Source organism: Halichoeres trimaculatus, unplaced genomic scaffold (assembly GCF_033239565.1).
Source record: "Halichoeres trimaculatus isolate MK-OKI-2021-1 unplaced genomic scaffold, fHalTri1.1 fHalTri1_scaffold_11, whole genome shotgun sequence".
Classification (NCBI taxonomy): Eukaryota; Metazoa; Chordata; class Actinopteri; order Labriformes; family Labridae; genus Halichoeres; species Halichoeres trimaculatus.
This window is the reverse complement of record NW_027437189.1, coordinates 30,300,145-30,320,318: the sequence shown is the minus strand read 5'-3', so window position 1 is coordinate 30,320,318 and position 20,174 is coordinate 30,300,145. Positions and strand designations below refer to the sequence as shown.

The 20,174-nt window shown below is 39.7% G+C and overlaps 1 protein-coding gene across 2 annotated transcripts in view; it reads left to right on the top strand.

Moving 5' to 3' along the window:
- Positions 1 to 371: 371 nt before the first annotated feature.
- plxnb1a (plexin b1a) overlaps positions 372 to 20,174 on the top strand; it is a 93,125-nt gene continuing 73,322 nt past the window's right edge. For both annotated transcript variants that reach the window (XM_074681046.1, XM_074681045.1), the window contains exon 1: positions 372 to 663. The gene's annotated coding sequence lies outside the window, so the exon portion shown is untranslated. The remainder of the gene's footprint in view (positions 664 to 20,174) is intronic.

The window sequence follows — 20,174 nt, the reverse complement described above, 5'->3', positions numbered from 1 at the left end:
ATCATTGCTTTGGAAATGCTCCATTCAAATGCTTAAGTCTTTTGTGAAATATTTAGTTTAACAAAACAATGAATAAGTACTTAATCTCGCACTGAGTACATTCCTTCCCTATTTTTCATTCATTCATTTATTTAATTTCATTAAATTTATTTATTAGTTTTTTCAAAAATCTTCATTTATTCAGACCCAAAAATCATTTAATATTTTATTTTATTTTGTTTATTTTAGAAAGACTTGTGTAGTAGTGTGGTTGTTTTCGGGGGGCTTTTATTTTGGAAGCTACCGTATTTATTTCCTGTCCCACCCTTTGTGAGTATGTGTAACTTCTCAGGTCTGTTGTGTCCGCTGCTCTCTGTTGTTGAAGCCTGTCAGATGGTGGGAGCTGCCTGTCCTGAGCGCTCGAGGCAGACAAACACCTCCGGTCCTGAGGGGAACACCCACGCGCTCTGCCCGGTGCCGGTTTCCGTTTCTTCACTTTAAATCCTAACTTCACCTGAAATCTTACCGTGTCTTCTCGAGGAAAACTTATCAGTGAAGTGGAGTGGAGTGAAGTGGAGTGATTGGACCTCATCACTGTTACTTTGTGCGTGGTCGCGTGGATGTGAGGCTCTGTTTCACGCGACAACATGAGCGGCTGATTCACACACTCCTCTGGATGAACAGGTGAGGTCAAGCCTTTGTTTTCTGAATGATAAACATTATTTCAGCCGTTTGTGGATTTTACTAGATGTGCGCAATGATGGTCAGGATAAAAGTTCACACAGTCAGCGCACACACCCACACACACTCTCTCATACACACTTATAGGCTGGTGCCCACAGGTTTTGACTGGTGAGCGCCGGACTTTAGGCCACACACAGGCACACCGGCACACACCATGCTCAAACTCTTTTGTCAGCTGATGCAGGAATGTGTGTGAGCCAAATGTCAAATGCCTTGTTCACCTGCTAGTGTTGTGCTTCACACACACACTCACACACACAGAGGGAGCTGCCTGTTTACTGCCTCATTTAGACAACTGAAATCATCTGTTAGGATACTGGGAGCTGGACTTGACTGGGGTTAAAGGGCTTTTTAATTTGTGTGAATGTGTCCTGGAGTAACACAAAGTGCAGAGATGATGGACAATGTTTGTACAGTTTTGTGGAGGTGCTGACACTCTTATTATCGAGTCCAACTAAGGCTAATGTCTGAAATCCTCTGAAAAGGTGATAGTTCAACTTCTCTCCCACTTTGAAGTGTGAAAAATGCTTCTTTTGTTCAACAAAGACTCCACATTGAAAAAAATGAGCCTCCACACTGTCCCAGAGCAGTCAGTCCCAGCAGTGTGAGAATGTTAAACTGCTAATGAACGATGCACTAATTGAAATACCTCTGCTTTAGATGAGGCGTGTGTGTGTGAGGGCGTGTGTGTTTGGGGTCATGTGCTGTATTTTCAGCTGTTAACAGACTTGGTGAGTCTCTGCTTTCAGATGATCCTCCTCAGCCTGTCTCTGCACCTGATGAAAGCTCCTCAGTTTTTTTTTTGTTGTTAAGTCAAGTAATCAGCAGCCTCTCTTCAAAACTGCCTTTGCATTTCATCCTTGACTTAAGAAATTTATCAGAATCAACATTTCATTCCCCCTGGACTCCTTTCTTTGTCTTGTTGTGAAGCAGCAGCAGCAGGACAAAGTGTGTAACATCTTGGAAAGATTTCTGTGCGTCCCTCAGTCTTCTTTCTCCTCGTCTTTTCTCTGCATTTCCACCAAGTCTCCGCATCCCCACGTTTTTGAATAGCCGACCATCTGCTTGCTGAGAGCTCGTTCCAGAGGCAGATATCACGTTACCCACACTTGACTGTGGGGGATGAATGGAAGTGTGCGTGGTGATGGCTTTATCAGAGGCTGGAGGGTGTAAAAAAAAGTCTCATTGTTCTCAAACTTTGGTCGCATTGTTACGTTTGTTTCATGTATTATGATAACTGGATGGAAACCTACACTGATTATGGTAAAATGTCTGATGTATCCAACTTGTGTCACAGGAAAGAAAGCCAGTTTATGATAGCAGGAGCAGCTTCTTTCACTCAGTGTTGTCTCTATTTTACAGTATTTCACAGATTAAAACTTTATTTCCGCAGCAGATCGTTGTTTGTGTGAAGCTTTGAACCTCTCCGTGCATACAAACTTTACATGCACAAATGACAATATCTTAATATCTTAAATCCCCTGTATCTGCAGGCTGCAGGGGGATTCTGCAGAGGTGTTGAGACGGTTTGATCACAGCACCTTAAAGACACTGCCTCTTAGGGAGGCTTTTTGTGAGATTGATGCATAGCAGATTTGCAAAAGTTGACTGCCTGAAGAGGCTTGCAGGTGTCTCACCATCAGTTGATCTGTTTTACTTTAGCTCAGCAACATCATTTAACCAAGTGTCGTTGAAGTGTGGTCAGCTTTTTTAGAAATTATTTTAGGGTTGTTGGTCTGTGAAAATTTCAAAGTGCAGTCTTTTCATAGGTACAGTGTGTAGTAGCGCTGAACAATTAATTGAATTGAAACTGACATCGCAATATGATGTAAAGCAATTTTCAGATTGCAAAGGCTGCAATTAAAAGAAAAAAAAAAGTTTAATGTACATAGACCTGGAGGAAATACTGTAACTGGCAGACTTCAGAGCCATACCCTACAGAGGATAAGGGCCACTTAAAAAAAAATTGAAAAAACAAAACAAAACAAAACAAAACAAAACAAAACAAAACAGAAACGTCCATTTTTTTCTTACAAATTGTTTAAAGAAAAAAGTAAGAATTCTGAGATTAAAGTCAGAATTCTTTGAAAGAGGATTAGGGCCACTGACAAAAAAATATGTTCATTTTTTATGAGAAAAAAGTAAGAATTCTAAGATTTAAGTCAGAACTCTGATTTTTTTTTTTTTTTTCCAGTGGCTCTAATCTTCTTCCTTAATACCTCTTGTTCACTTTGTTCTATATAGTCTGTTACTCTTACTGACAACTGGTGGTCAGTAAAATTTCACAGTGTTCCTTTTTTTATTTTTAATCAAAAATTGCAGGAAAGAAATGTTTCTATGTTGACAGTATCCTTTGTCATGTTGGTCGTGCTGTGGAATGACCTAGTGCTACTGTAAAGTGAATAATGCAGAAGATAAATGTCCCTCCCAAACAAAATTGCAATCGCAAAATTGGTCCAAATACAGTCACAATTAGATTATTTTTCAAAATCGTTTAGCTGTAGTGCATATAAACCATAGACTGTATAAAACATGGACGTAGTCTCGCCGACGTCACCCATCTGTTTCTGAAACTGAAAATTAAGCACATTGGTTATAGCGACCATATTGGTGGTGGCAAGGGCTTCGCCTACAGCCATAGGGCGCCGGCCGTCACGTGACCCTCAGCTGTGCCTCTTATTGGGGTAGTTCGCGATCTTAATATCATCTGAACGGCTGCGTTAGAAAAAAATTCACCCCCATACAGTGGGTGCCGGTAGTAAAATCAGCGACTCAGACAGGAGAAGTTTTTTGAACCAGGCTGTAAATAGGTTTCTGCTTTGAAGATTGCTTTTTTTTGGCTTGGTGTGCATGAGACTTCTGGTTCTTCCAGAGCCAGTGTCAAGCAAACACTCGAGAAACAGCAGATTTTAACACTTCTGCATTGTCTCATATTGTCAGACCAGAGGTTGCTGCTTGGTATAAACATGAATGTGTTGTGATATCTAGCGGTCAGCCTCTAGGCTGAAACTGCTCACCCCTCATGTTGGTAAAGCTACAGTGGCCTTAAGCTCTATTTCCACCAAGTGGTTTGGTATGGGTTGGATCAGTAAAGCCTGATTCTGTTTGTGTTTCTACAGCCAACTGTGCCCTTATTGGTAAGCGGCGTGTAAGCCAGATGTCGATAGCCATGTCATTTACGTAATGGTGTGGTGGCACAGCAGCGTGACACGGTGTACTTCCCAATAAATCCAATTGAGAAGAAATTCTTGAGACAGCAAACAAAGAGACACAATGGTAGACATCCAGAAATTCTTCTTTTCTAAACTTGGGGCAACATATGGTTTAGAAAAATAAAGCCTATTCAGAAGTGTTAAAAGTTGCTATTTATCGAGAATCTGCTTGAGACTGGCTGCAGAAAGACCAGAAATCACACCAACAAAAAAACAAACTTTTATGGCATTAATGAATAAGAAATGGCTCTTTTGATGTGAGAGGGTTTGTGAACATGACTGACACCTAGCCCCCTGTGGATGATTAGGGACACTACAAATATTGATTAAAATGATAACTTTTGTCACAGATGGTCTTATTTTCTTTCATAGGTCAAAGAAAAGCATCCTTATGCATTTGTTTACTGATATCATTTTTATCTCAGTTTGAATAGGTTACATTGCACAGTAGATGTTTGTCAAATACTGTTAAGGCCAAGTTAAAAGTAAGCAAGTTGCAGGAATCAAATCTTGTTCTTTTTGAAATTTAGATTTCCTTTGTTCAAGTGAGGGAAGTCAAACACACTGATACATGCTGGTAACCATCAACTGCTGCAGTTCTCACATGATTGAGACTTTTGAAATATCACATTTTGAGGAATAAAGAAGTATAATCAAGGAGCTGAAGAATTTTTGGACCAAAGGAAGATAAATGTTCAAAAACATCTTTTTTTTTTTTATTTTACCAATTCCCATGACCTACTGTTGGGAATTTTAAGGAAGAGTGTGATGATTTCTTTAGGTTTGTAGAAATTAATGACAGACTGACTTGCTCATTTGTGTACGTGGTCAAATCTTTGCTTCATCTAAAAATTATTTACAGGGCTTCATCTTTTTCAGATCGACAGAACAGAAAATTGCAGGACTGCTGCCATTTCTGTGTGAGGCTTTAGAAATGCGACTGTGGGCTGATTATTCTCATTAGGTGGCACGCAGGAAGTGGTTGGGTTACCATCCGGACCTCGGAGCTCTCAGACATAGAGAGGAGCGGGTCGAAGGCCACTTCAGCTGCAGCTGGTCATTGAAAAGCGATGCTCTGCAGCTGAGGCGACCGTTTTCAAGCACGTTCTGTGAACCATAAAAGTAAGACTGCCGGGCTGATACCCGGCGAGGACGGGCTGTTATGATATATTGAGGTCAAGTGTCGGGCACAGTGCAGGTTAAGTAGTTTGCTTTCCAACAGCGTGAGAACTGGAAAGAAGAGCGAAGAATAAAGAGGGAGAGGAGTGTTAATGCTTTTGAAACTGGACGCCTGGTGATCCCTCCTCAGCAGCATCTGTTCACCACAGGTGTCACATACTGTAGGAGCATGTTAGATTTATTTTTGGGGCTTACGAGTGTTTAGTCATCGGCGTGTTGTTTCAAAATACCAGAAAAGGATGACTAAGGTGGAAAAAGATCTTTGAGGAACTGAGTAATGTGGGGAGAAACAAAACCACAATAAATCAGGTCAATCAGATGTTCCAGCTCAGGAGCACAGCAGAGAACATAAACGTAACTGAACCATAGACTGTATATAGAGTGGACAGTGTGGCTCCGCTATTTACCATTGTACAGTTTTGAAGCCAAAATACCCCCGTCACAGGCGCAGCCATTGTAGCAGTTGTGCAGCCAGAGTCTGCGCAGTAGAGACGATGAGGGATTCTGGGAGAATCTCAGTGGAGCCGGGTGACAAAAATATATATATATTTTTCTTTTGAGAGTCTAAACACTTCTTGACTCTACCTACCAACATATTTTACAATCCCCGGAAAAATACACACGAACAGCAGCTGTCAATCATCATTAAACGTGACATAAAACCTTATTTTTAACCTCATAAAACTAATGACAACGAAACTTTTCAGAAAAAAGAGGACTTGAATACAAGGCAGCCAAATAATATCTTCAAATCACCACAACAATCGGAGATGAGAAACATTTCTACGAGGTGTATTAATTTTTTTTTTAAGTTTGACCACAGCCCATCTGGAATGACTGGAAAGACAGATTTTTTTTAAACTATACTGCAGCCAGTCACCAAGTGGAGTAGTTTTTGTGGCGACCTCACCTCGAGCCGAACAAGATAACATCCATTTTTTTACAGTCTATGAACCGAACCCAGAGAAGCTTGTGCTGTTATTTACTTTTCTTCTTTCCTTTAAGAGGACATCTGGCTGATTATGGTGATTGCCCTGTTTGTTGATCTTCTAAAGTCATATTTGATCACATGAGCTCCTGTGGGATTACATGTTTGTGGAAACGTTAAGTGTGTGGAGTAGGGATGCACTGATACTGACCCTGGTATTGGTGAATTGGTGCCCCTCAGAGCTGGATGGATATCATTGATAAGAGGCAGATCCATGATCGAAGCTCTAAGCCTTTTTTTTTTTTTATTATTTTTTTTTTTTTAACTAGCGCTCTCAGCTACTTAATTTGAAATGTTAACTCTGATGCACTTTCTTTGTTTTTTTTGCTGCATTACCAATCTACAGGGTGTAAAAGTTTACAATTTAATAGAATTCCTGTAAATTCTGAAGCAGTGTTTTTACCAAACAGCTGCTTAACAGTAAATATTTTTTAGTTTAAGTAAATATTAACTTCAGTAATTCCATCTACCCTTCTTTTTTGTCTTTTTTTTACCCAAAACATTATCAGTCTTATCTATATACTGTATAAAACATGGACGAAGGATCCGCAACGTCATCCGTCTGTTCCTGACACTTGAAATGTAGCCAATCCATGGACCAGGCTGTAAATATGCTTTTTAATGCCAAAAAAACTATGTTTTTATGGCTGGGTGTGTATGTGACTGCCGGTCTTTCTGCAGCCAGCCTCAAGCGGATCCTCGATGAATAGCACTTCTGCATGGGCTTCATTTTTACTAACCGGATGTTGTCCCTTGGTCTTATCTCACAGTAGGGGAATCACTGGTATCGACTAGTAGATTGGTATCAGTCGATACCCAAAGCTCAGGTATTGGTATCGAAACCAGTAAAGTTGGATTGGTGCATGAGATGTTTTGTAAAACCCAAGGATAATTGTGACCAACATCAGTCTGAACTGTCTTTATGTGATTTTAAAACCAGTTAAAATCTAAGTTATCTGCTGAGTGCCTGGCCTGAAGTGTTTTAAGTGTCTACATTTTTATGATGAGTGAAACGTGTCCAGAACCCTCCCCCTGTTAAAATGAAGGGAGTGTGTTATCAAACCCAACTAAAACAACAAATCAATACAAATCTTTAATCTTTATTATCGGCCAAAATGCCAAATAAAGCAGTTTCAAGTGGAACTTCTCAAAAGCAACAAAGAGTCTGTGAGCTGAGCTGCTGCTTTCAATGTTTGCTTAGTTTTAAAGTCCAGATTCAGTCTGTGTTGAAGGATTTTATCAGTCTTAGTAGAGCTCTCCTTCCTCTTCACACAACATCATTTTGGGGCTGCAAGCTGAGCTGTCGCTAACAAAGACGCCCAGATTTTCAAAGCACAAAAAGCTGAAACCCAAGCAGTTTCATGAGTAAAATCTCTCTTGAAATGTTTGGCTGCACTGCTGACTGTATCTCTGAGATCTTAAGGCTCATCTTGCTTCTATTGTTCAACATTCTTCTTGTTTGTAAGCTTCAATCAAAAAGATCTAACAACTGACAGTGATGTGCTTGTGTAAATATCCAAACAAGCCAGAAACAAGGTATATCATTCTTTTATTTTCATACGTTACGGACTTTTAGATCCGTCCACTTCAGTGTGAGAATGAAGACGAGACCCGGAACATCTTGAGGTGTGTACGAGTGAAGGACAGAGCACGCTGGCTCAGACTGTGATGATAGAAGTATTCAGGGTGTTTCCCCGTATCGCTCACTGCAGCAGCTGGTGGTTGCATTCTTCTGTGTGTAATTGTGCATGAGTGTGTATTAGTGTGTGTGTGTGTTACACTAAACACTTGCTGGGGCACCAGTGTGGCCACAGGCATCCATGTAGAGATAAGGAGAATGAGCAGCTTTGTGTGCCATGTATCCTCTCTTCTGTGGGGTCTGAAGCCATTGTTTTGGGCGCGCTCAGTTACGATGCTTCATAAATACTGACCCTGCTGCAGACATGTCCGCTATCTGCTTGCTTGATTGGATCCTAGGCCTCTTCAATCCCTCTGGAGAGTTTGGCTGACGGGCAGATTGGCAGCCTAATAAATTCTTCTTTTCATTAGCAGTGAGCTTCTATCTGCTGTGCTTAAAGGAAATCCTCTCTATCCTCTCATCCTGTTAAGAATATGAGGGTCTTTGTTATGAGGTCACACACCAGTGTATCATGCATGAATCAATCAATCAATCAGTCCTTTGTTGTTTAAAGTGTTTCATCAGTGAAAAGTTTTTCAGGACACTTAAAGGAGCCTCACTTTTCTGTACTCAAACAAAACTGAGTTTCACAGAATAATGAGATTATCTTTTCAGAAAGTTTTTAAGAGTCAAATAAGAATATTTTTAAGCTGAAAACCACAGTGGACAATTATTTTGCTTCGAAATATTCTTCTTCAGTTGCTTCTGAACAACTTTCTCTGCCCTTTTCTTCTCCGTCCTTTACTCTTAGTTGAAATCTGACATTTTGTAACTGACTTGAAAAAAGTGAAGATTCTTTGGATTTATTTTGCTCAGGAGCAGTGAAAAAAGTTGAAGGTCAGGGGAAACGACCAGTTGTGTTAGGTTGCTTTTACAGAAGATGGAATCCAGAGTCACATTGATGCAAAATCAGCAGAGAAAAAGAGTTAATTTTTTAAACTTTTCATGGCTCAAGTATTAGTTTTATCACCAACTGTTTTTTGATTGGCTTACATGTTATACTTTTGTCTATATCAGCATCTAAAACCAAGTATTGTAGCATCAGTATGGCCTTGCAGCTAGGTTTTGAGCCCAATGAGGCTGACCCTCGACCCCTCTAGCAGGTGACCTAAGTCAGGTTATCCTTATGTTCCCACATTTCTAAGAATTTTTTGTTCAAAAGAACAATGTTCACCTGTATTGAATGTTTGCAATGACCAAGATGGGCACTCCAGATTTTTGCCAAAAGCTACATTCTATCAGCTGTCCATTGTTTTGGGTAATAGTTAACTTATAGATATAGTCAGGTACACATTTATGAAAAAGAAAATGTGGGAACATAGGGCTGCAGGGGGGGTGTTATGGGTGGGCCCTAAGGTCCCAGGCCCACCCTAAACTTTTCTTTGATTTTTCTTTTCAACAATTTAAAAGGAACATTGTGAAGTTTTGTCTCTTCAAGTTTTTTTTTTGTTATTGTTAGATGCCCTGTCTTTATACAATGAACCAAGCTTGGCGAGGGATGGGTACTGAATTAGGTACTTTTATCAGTAATAACCAAATTTAGTCAAAAGTACCAGGTACCAATTCACATAAAATTAAAAAGGTTAATTTAGGTTAATAAGGTTTAAATTATTAAAAAGGTACTATGTTTAGGTACCTAAATGCATCCTTGTGACTGTGAAGGACTGAAAGACTAGGTGTTTTTCCATCCTGGACATGAACACAGCATTGCAAGGTTATATAATAAAGAATGAATATGTTTAATTGAAAAACTTCTTGATTTTATTATGAATAAAATATATATATATTTTCTTACCATATAAACACAAAAAAGTACCGAAAATTGGTACCGCTGAGTACCGACACCGGTTGCCAGGTACCAGGCATCAGTACCGTATCGTTTCAAATGTGAAAGGTACCCATCCCTAAGCTTGGCAATCTTTTTAGCCTGTTGGAAAAAAAACAAAAACAAACAACAAGAATATAATACATTATGCCTCGTTTTATATGGGCAAGACTAGAGAATGATTGTAGAGTTTTTGTCTTTTATTTAACCTTGGGTCTTTGTCACTACTCTTACCATGGAGGGTGACTGTAGGTAGATGTGATGCACAAAACCATTATAAAAATCCACGCATATACTCAAGGAGAAAAAAGCAACCAAACCTGCTCAAAAAAAAAACGTAGAGTAACAGTAGTATATCATATCTCAAATATCAGTCAGTCGTTTTTAGTTATTTACAAAGTGATTTACTAACTTTTTTAATTTACAGCCCAGCCAAAAATTTGTTTGGCCAACCCAAAACTGAAATCCTGGCTCTGTCTCTGGTGGAAATGCAGGCACGCTCCTGCTCAAGTGCAGCCTCTTCCCATCATGTCTCTTCCCAATCTTACCCTATTCCATGATCTATCCACCGTCAAGTCCTCTACAAAAAAACCCCTAAAAGGCCTGAAAAAAACTTTTAATCAGGGAATATTTGATATGTGCATACAATTTTTGCAGGTTCCACAACAGCCAATGTTTTTGAGCTTATTCTGTTTCAATAACTCCTCTCAAGACCCATCTGTGCTGTTTGACTCAAGGAATCCACATTTAGGGCCCCAAATATACATAATTCAACATGCAAAGTTAGCTCATTTGCATAATTGCATATTCTCTGGCTCAAACAAACAGTTTCCTCAGTCTACAGATGGAAAGCTGTTACCTGGAAATCCTTGTAGTTGAGCAGTCGCTTGTTTTTATGTTGGCCAGAAAGAAGACGCTTGCTTACAGTAACAGCAAAAATGAATTTTCCAAATTAAGACTGCAGTGCAGGGGGAAGTTTTTGAAATGCCAGGCCAGTGATTTTCCTCATTAACACTGTTAAATAGTTTAAGTAAATAAGGGGTCATGGAAATCAGTTAGTGAAGGATAAGTGACATTGGCGAGCATGATGGTGCTCCAACGTTGAACTAATTTGCAATGAGAGCCACTATTAAAGAAACATCTGACACCGAGGAGGCTTTTGGGCTCAGGTTTTTTTGTGTTCAACTGGACTTTGTTGGTTTTAAAAGGAAATTATTTGCTACATAAACTGCTATTAAGAAATACAGGCCCTCAAGCACAAGTCCTTTCAAGGAGCTTCGTACTTTTTGTTCAACATTATAGAGAAACTGTGATTTGATGTTGAAATTGATGATCTGGATTGCTAAGACAATGAATCTGAAATGTTACCATTTCCAAAAGATTAAAGTGAAGATTCATCTAATTACATCAGAAAGATTAATCCCTGTGTTGATGTCAAAAGTCAGCGTATAGTACATCAGAACAGTCAAGATTAACCCTCACTGATGTAATCCTTTTTGAAAATCTAATCTGCTTAGACTGGGCCAGAGAAAGGCATGCAGTATTAAACCCAGAGGGTGTGGTTGTTATTGTTCAGTCCTCAGCTCGGGGACAGTTGTGTTTCTGCCATGCCACCAGCCCATCGCATCAGTTCCAGCTCCTTTCCCTTACCCTGCTCCCCTGAGACCTCTCAGCCCGGCCTCCAGACTCAACCTTAAACCCCCAGCTGCCCTTTTCATCACCGCCCCAGGCACCGAGCTCGAGGGATTCAGAGTAAGTGTTCCTTCAGTTAAACACGGCGACTCATGCAACACCTGAGATACCTGGGATATGAAGTTGATCTTGTAGACAAGGACACTCCATATTTCCCAAGTGACATTGCTTAGTGACATCATCTCCACAAACATTTACATGCATGCAGAAGCTGTGAGCAGTGGGTGAGCTTTGGGTGCATTTTACTCTGGTTTCTTTTTGTATTTGATTTGCTCTCACCATGCTTTGTGGTGTGCAGAGTGAAAGAGGGTACATGCAACATCCAACGTTTAATCTCAGTGCCAATCAGCTGAAGAAGAAAAAAAGCATTGCCCATTGTTTACTGATACTAACCACGGTGTATTAGGGCAGCTAAAGAAATTAAATAAATGAATAGTTTTTCGAGAAAAAAAACTCACATTTTTTGAGTTTCTTAAGTCGCAAATTTACAACTTTACAAACTTGAAAATTTGCAAGTTCATATAGTGGAAAATTTACAACTTAATAAACTAGTAAATTTGCGAGTTAATGAAGTCACAAATTTAAGACCTTGTTGAGTCGTACATTTACTTATGTATGAAGTCACAACTCCCGGATGTTAGTTAATGCACAAGGGATGCCACGCTTGAGAGATGCAGATGTGATAAGCTGAAAAAAGCTAAGCTGAAAAAAAAAAAATAAATAAAAAATTGTAAAATTGAAGGTTGTTCTGTGACAGATATGGGAGATATTAGATGTTATGTGTCTTTCTACCATCTTTTTGTTCATCTGTGATCTACTGAGACGTCTGAGTGGACTGTAAACTGTAATTGATCGCTCTTGTCTCCGCTGCAGAAGCGCGAGATCGCCTGTTTACTTTTTTTTCATTCCTTCTATTAAATGCTCCTAAGGAGGAAAGTTCAACGACTCACTCTTTCGTTTGCGTCCTGTTGAACCACATACCCCATCTGTAGAGCTCGGAGATGTAACCATCTATATCCTTGCATCTGCCCGCTGCGTTGAACTTCTTGTCAGGTAAACGCAAACACCTCACCAAGTTCAGTGTGCTGCTTTCTTCTGAACAGCCCAATGGCACGACAACGTCTTTTCAGAGTCGGACTGCTCATAAGAATGTGATGACTATGCTAAAACCAGTAGTATCTCCTTATTGCTGAGACCAACTGGAAAGTACAATCTGATGAGGCTGTCAATTCGGTCCATCTTGCAGTTAAGTACATAACAATCTACACATTGGAAGCCACAAATTAATCTTTGAGAAATCAGAATTTACTTCTCTATAAAGTCGTAAAATTGTGACTTTATACACTAGTAAGTTTTTGAGTTCAATAAGTTGTAAACTTGTGACTTTACAAACTCGAAAATTTCTAGTTTTTATCTTAAAAATTTCAAGTATAATTTTTCGAAAATTATAATTTTTTTATTCCTTTAAGTGGCCCTAATACGCCGTCGTAGATACTGACTCCACTGAGAGAGCTATGTTTTCCATATGTCAGCTTTAAAACATAACTCTGGTTCTTGTGAACAGGTTTAGACTTTAGATTGTGTCAGGATTAATGGTTTTTGACAGTCTAGGATGTAAAATAGAAGAGGAAGTACCTTGAAATCTTTCTCCCCTTCTTAACCTTGAGTTTCTTGCATTGATGACCTTGATGTTGGTTGATATTGATCAAAGTCTGTGACTGATCAACTGATTAGCTTTATTGACCAACACTGAGGAAATTAACGTTTTTTTAAAAAAGAAATCAATAAATAAGAAAGGAAAACTTAACTAATAAGCCTTTTCGATTACATGGTGAGACTTGCGGGACAACTTATGACATGATACCTAAAACACGGCTCATGATAAAACAACTAAACTATTTTGAATGAAGATATTGGCGATTGGCATTAGCAAGTCAGAGAAACTGTGAACTTTAAGACTCAAACTTTGTCCACCCCTGATATGACTGGTGATTAAAAGAGATTTATGCTTCTGTCTGTTTAACATCTGTCTATATTTAGCCACCCTGATGCCCTGACTGCTGCTGGTTACATATGTCGACCCAGTTGCCAGAAACATAAACCCTGGTCCCTCTAACACTCAGCCACAGCCCATTGGACAGTTGTCTTTGGACCCTGAGGAGTTATGCTGGGGATCTGCCTGACTCACAGGTGGAGCATTCCCTTTCTTAAAGAAATGTGTCTACATTTGTCTGCAGGCTCTTTAGGCTGAGCTGTGGCTCAGGAGGTTCTGGCAACTGTCTTAAAAGCCCTGAAACACAATCTTAAACTGACTTCTCTTGCTCTCCAGTGTTTAATTCATTCTTCTGTTTGTTCCCAAGATCAGACTTGAATGACTTTTTTTATCCATCAAGAACTGAGCAGTCAATAAGTGATCAATATCATTTGCACAGTTGTCAAGATAACATCCGAGGAATTGATTGATCAAACGAACCCAATGCAGCTGCTTTCCTTGGCTGTCAATCGAACTAATGCGTTTGGAGTTCTCTTAGATATCTGGTCCATGCTAAGTCAGCTTTCTTCTCTTATTGTTTGCAGGGGCTCACTGTAGTACAGAGGGTTAATCCGATCCTCCAGGTTTATCAGCTGTGGAGGGGATTGTCTGGGTGTCAGTTCAGATCCTGGTGGATCGGCCAGGATCAATCCCCTTAGGCTACTCCAGAGCAGAGGGTGGAGAAGAATCTTATCTGGATGAGATTCTGCATCAGATCATTGATTATGCAAAACACGGTCTGCAATTATTTTTCTCCTTGTTTGAGTCCCACTGATGTCAGTGACATTTCACAATGAGTGGGGATACTTCTTTCATTTTGTGAACAGACTGTGACTCGAGCATGGATACTCCTAAGACTCAATTTTACCCCAATAACACACTTTAGCAGATTTATTCAGCAGTGCACCTTCTCTTTTTCATGTGTGTGCATGTGAAGGATATTCTTGCAGTGTTTACGCCGATGGAAAAGCTCCCTTCAGATGTTGATATTGTGATGTTGGTGAGAGTCAAATCCTCTCCAGTCTCCTGCTGATTAATGGAAAGCCGAGGGAGAGTAATAAGGTTGAAGATTAAACTGTAATACCTCCAAGGCGTGTTTGCCAGCCCCTCAGTATGAAGTCCACTCGCTGTCTGGGACTGATAAAGATGGCCACTGGTTGGTTCAAAAGCACTTCAAGTAAACCCTCATCTGGGCACTGTCTGTCACAGGGAAATCATGTGTGTGGTTGCTTTTGTTGGTTCTTGGTTTGGTGAGATAAAGAGTTAAAGAACCAAGCAAAGCCCCATGTTTAAATAACCAATAGAGTGCTGAAGAATACAACACTGACAATGCTCAGATATTCTAAAAATGCAGCTCAGCTTAAAGTGTTTGGTTCTGAGACTGAGGTCAAGAGACTTAAGGAATCGTTCTGCAAGTCTAAAGCAGAGATTTACCCAACTGGATGGCTAAGTGACTACTTAAAGGACTAATCTGAACAAACAACACTTTTTAAAGTCTTTCACTCTCCCCTCCTCCTGACAGAGTTTTTTTCTTACTGTTCACACATCTCAGTATCCTCCCATGAAAAAAGTTTAAGCGCAGTAGCAAGAGGTCAGGAGAGGTTGGGCTTGACACAAAGTTTTTTTTTTTTTTTTTTTTTTTTTTTTTTTTAAATCTGGTTCATTTAAAGACTTTTGGCTGTTTATCTCCATGTAAAGGTCATTTTAAAAAAAGAAGACTATCCATGATGTGAGATTGAATGCATAACTGTCAAAACTAAATTTACCTCCATTTCACCCTTGAACCATTGCTGTGTAAACGGCCCCTCGGAGAAGAACAGAGACTCTGAAATGAAGATGAATGAATGAAGATGCTCTATTGTTGATTGAAGCTGGTTGTGTGAGCATGGCAGGGGTTCTTATTGGCATACCGAGATGCTAGGCTTAGCCATTCATGGGAGAAACATTCCATCTGTATCACAGTCTTTCTTTATAGGCAACTTTAAAGCTTTAAATTTCTAGTAAAATACAAAAGAAATCAGTTTGTTTTTCTGTGCGACTGACTGTAGTAAGACTGAGTGAAGTCTCTTCATAACGTACTGTTTACACATGGTGGTACACAATGGTTATACTTAGGGGGATGTATTTTGAGGAACAATAGACTGTATATAGAGTGGACAGCGTGGCTCTGCCATTTACCATTGTACAGTCTTGAAGCCAAAATACCCCCCTTACAGACGCAGGTTGTGCAGCCAGAGTCTGCGCAGTAGAGACTGTGGGGGATTCTGGGAGAATCTGTGAGGAGCTGGGTGACAAAAACAATAATTCTTTTATTTTCGAGAGTCTACTTACTTCTTGACTCTATCTCCCGACATATTTTTCGATGCCTAAAAAAAATACACAAGAACAGCAGCTGTCAATCAACTTGAATACAAGGCAACCAGATGATATCTTCAAATCACCACAACAATCTATGAGGTGTATTCATTTTTTTAAGTTTGACCACAGCCCATCTGGAATGACTGGAGAGCTGGATTTTTTGACCTATACTGCAGCCAGTCACCAAGGGGAGCAGTTTTTGTGGAGACCTCACTTCAAGCTGAGCAAGGTGATGTCCATTTTTTTTCTGCTGTCTGTGGGAAGAACAAGGCAAAATTTATTTTGTAGATGTGGAGAACAAAATAAGTTTTGGCTGGGAGTAATTAAAGCTGCAATCCCTGCAAGTCCTGAAACGTCAGCATCCAGGCCCATCACATGACATCATCAGACGATGATGGACGATGGTTAAGGATGAGCTCTTTTGCAAAGCTTGATATATTCGATAATCAGCGTTGACCTTAATAAACTAAGAGTCAACAAATATGAAAATACAGCTAATAATAAGGACATGCAAGTGAATCTATTTCAAATCAGTGCAACTGCAGAAAGAGACCATTGAGCAGGAGAGAATTGTATGACTAGAAATAGAATAGAAACATTCCCAGGGTCAGAGGTGAGATCAGCTTTCGACATTGACTCTTTACTAACTTTAAAACCCAACAGGAAATGCTGATCTCACTCTGTGTGAGAATCATCCGGTAGATCAGTGAGAAGTGGCTTTAAGCTACTCCCAGGAACCAACAGAGAGATGTTTCTGTGCCAAACTGTCCCCTTCCTTTGAGAGCCTCTCCTCTTTCTCTCTGTTGTATCAGACCAGGAGAGGAGCGAGGATGCAAACCGCTCTGTGCTGAACTGCAGCGTTTAGTAAAAGGACCTTGGCTCGTGCGCACAGTTTAACAGAAACCCAGATTTCTGTGAGTCTGCTCCAAAAGCAGCAGCTGCAGCAGAAAGAGGAGGAAATTATTTAGATTGTTTGACCCGTTTGACCACGACAGGAGAAAAAGTCTGCCTCATTTCCCTCATCCAGAATGAAAACATGGCTGCTTATTATAATAAAGCCCAGATAATTGACGTGAGTAACCTTAAAGCCCCGTGGAAATTGTTTTCCTGCTGGATTTGTTCATGCCTTCAGAAAAAAAGAGCCTCAGTCAAAGCTGCTCTGATAGAACTAATTCAGACTTATTTTCTGAATTGTTTCTCGAAGTGAAGAGATTTTTATGCCTCACGCTGATTAGACAACACTTTCTGCAATCATAAAAAAGCTGGACAACAAACAGTCATCAGTCCTGCTAATGTTAGCTGGGGTTCTTTATTTCTCCTACACCGATGTTTAGAATAAAGTGATGCTGCAGATTAATTTACTTCTTTAAGACAGAAGACATATTATTTCCTGTGAAAGTGAGACATAACTGCTCACAGCTTTGTTTATATTTTTTATGAAGAGTTAGATTTTATTTTCCCACAGGGAGTTGTGTTTCCTGTCCCTGTTGTTCTTCTTGCGGTTTCCTCCTTTTTTACACATTGAGTGTTTTTTATGGGAGTTTTCCAAATCCAGATCGGTGGTTCAAAGACAGAGGTTGTTATTTTCGTGTCAACTTTTTGAATATTTAAAATAAAAAATAAAATCTTCATATTCGCTTCTGTACATCCACCAAAGCAGCGTCAGTGAGACTCTCACAGAAGTCTGGGTGCAGCAGTTTTGGGGGGGCTAAGCAAACAGGGCTCAATGTGTCTGGATGTAAAAGGGGAGTATAGAGTTTCAGAGTGGTTACAGCACAGCTGACCACACAGTGAGAGAACACGAGGAACAGACACAAACACACAAACCGCATCATTACAGTCCTGACAGGTTGACAGGTCAGCCTCCTATTGTCAGTCAGGTCTGGTTACTGAGTTTCAGAGCCACATCACAGTGTTACCTGAAGGCAGCTGATGGTAATAACACAGATTTCTCCTCCACATGAGGGAAATGAAACAGAGGTCAAGTAAAAGCAACTGAAACCTTTAGTGTGAGTTCGTTTTCACTTCTTCAAGAACGGGTTTCATTTTCACTCCTGTAGGTAGAAAGAATCTCAATGTGGCTTTGCCTTATACAGAAATGTGATGCACGTTTATTTTCCTGCACAGGTACTGATACTGTGACGTTTTGTAAAAAGGTCAGGTCCTTCAGAAAAAGTTTTTAAAAAAGTAGTTTAAAGCTATTTTTAATCGACCAAGCTTTACTCAGATTTCCAAGTCAGTGAGACTCTACAAAAGTTTAAACTGCCTGTATCAACATCAGGTGGTCTGAGAGGCTCATAGTTTTTATGAGTATTGAGGCTAATATAGATACTAGCTTAGAGTGTAAACAAGTCAAAGATACTTTTGGAGCTCAAAATGTGTCAGAGAAAAGGAAAGGTATATATGACTTGATGCTGCCTCTTAAATCAGCCTGATTAACAGGATTACTACAGCAACACTAAATCATCAGTAGGGTAAATGAATTTGGGGGTCTTAAGTCCAAGTTCTCTGGTGAAAATTAATACAACAATTGTTAACACAAAGTTGTTCAAAAACACGAGTTTCACATCTAGTAAGATCTGATGTGTACGTTCTCAGTGACAGAGTGACAGCTCTCTGATACAAATGATCCTTTCAGTGTTTATCCTTTATCCTTTTATGTAGGTTGTTGCTGCAGTCTTTGTTTTCTTTTAATTTTAGTATGCATGTGTTTGTTTATGGTGACAACCTATTTTCCATTTTCTTTGCATGTTCAAAATAAAATTCATTTCATTATAATTGAATTCATTATAATAATTTAATTGATTTGAGAGCAGTATTTCATTGATTTCATGCTCACATTTCATGATATTGTCTCTCAAAACTCTGCTCTTGCACTCAAATTTGCTCTGCGCGTGCTCAAACTGTGTCCTCACGATCAGTTATAATGCCGCAGATTTCCTGCGCTCACACCCTGGTTCTTTCTCTTGCACTGAGGGAACTTCTGCTCTGCAAAAAAAATAAAGAAATCACATTTATTACTGCCCTTGAGGTCAGGGGCTGATAAACCAGGTTGAAAGAGTGCCCGTCTGTATGCGACGCTCCGTGAACAACAGCGAAGGCCATCATAAACAAACAGGGATAAAGTGATTGGTCAATACTAGTCGGCCTACTATTGGTTGATCCGCAAAAAATTCGAGAGCAGACAGAGATCTGTGAGCAGAAATTCCCTTAGAAAATCTGCGCGAGCAGCATTATAAACAAACGCAAGAACACAGTTTGAGCACAAGCAGAGCAACTTTGAATGCAAGAGCAGAGTTTTGAATGACAATATCATGAAATCTGAGTGTGAAATCAATAAAATACTAATCAATTAAAAATACTCTTGAATTAAGATAGAAAACTTGTTCCATAGATCTGCTGTATCATTGTCAGAATGAGTTGGAGGAACACTGCAGTACTATCTGAATCAGTTAAAAGCAAAGCAATATATGATGCTGAGGAATAAATGGTTTAACTTGGAGACAAATGCAGATCCAGATGACTTTGTTGTTTTTCACTGGGAGTTAGGCCTGGGCTGATAACAAGTTTACGGAAAGACAATTATTGACAATTATTGAACAATATTATTGAGTATATTTTTTTGAGACCAAAATTTTAAAAAGGAATAAAAAAATAATATATCATAGGAATGCAGTACCCCCTTTTAAATCCAATTAACGAGAGCGATGCACAGTGAACCCTCTTGTCATCTCTAGGGTCCAGAGCCTTCGGTCCTTCTGATCTCTGCCTCTGGAACTCACTCTCACCGCACATCTGTGACATAGACTCACTGACTATTTCCAAATCCCGCCTCAAAACCAATCTATTCCAACTAGCTTGCTGTTATAACTTTTGTTGAAGTGTTTTTAAACTATGTTTTGTATGGCGTACTTGGGTGTCTTGAAAGGCACCTTGAAATAAAAAGTTTTATTACTATTATTATCCGGCCTGTTTGGAGATGAGAGACGAGAAAAACAAACACTCATATATGGCAATATATTGAGGCTAGCAAAGTTACTGAGCTCATTGTATTTATCGTACCATTAATTGATTTATTGGCTGTCGTCCCAGGCCTATTTGAAGTTACAGGTCTCAGAGCTGTGCTTTTAAGGAATGAAAACAGGTAAAAACCCGACTGAGTCTATCTGAAGTTATCAAAATACAAGCTAACAGCTCATCTAAAGCCTTCTCACTGAACACTTACACTCAGACGAGCAGCACATGTTCGGTAAGCTGCTTTCAGATGGCCTGAAGAGTCACTACCTGCAGAGTTGAGCTATAGAAGCTGAGTGTCCCAAGTTCAGTGTCACAGAGGCAGACAGATGGTCAGTGCTCAGGATCTCCAGGTGCCCCCCACTAACACACACACACACACACACACACAAACACACACACATGCACTTACACACACTCATGCTATTCTGCATTAACACAAATGATACCTCCTGCCAAGCTCAGCCCACAAG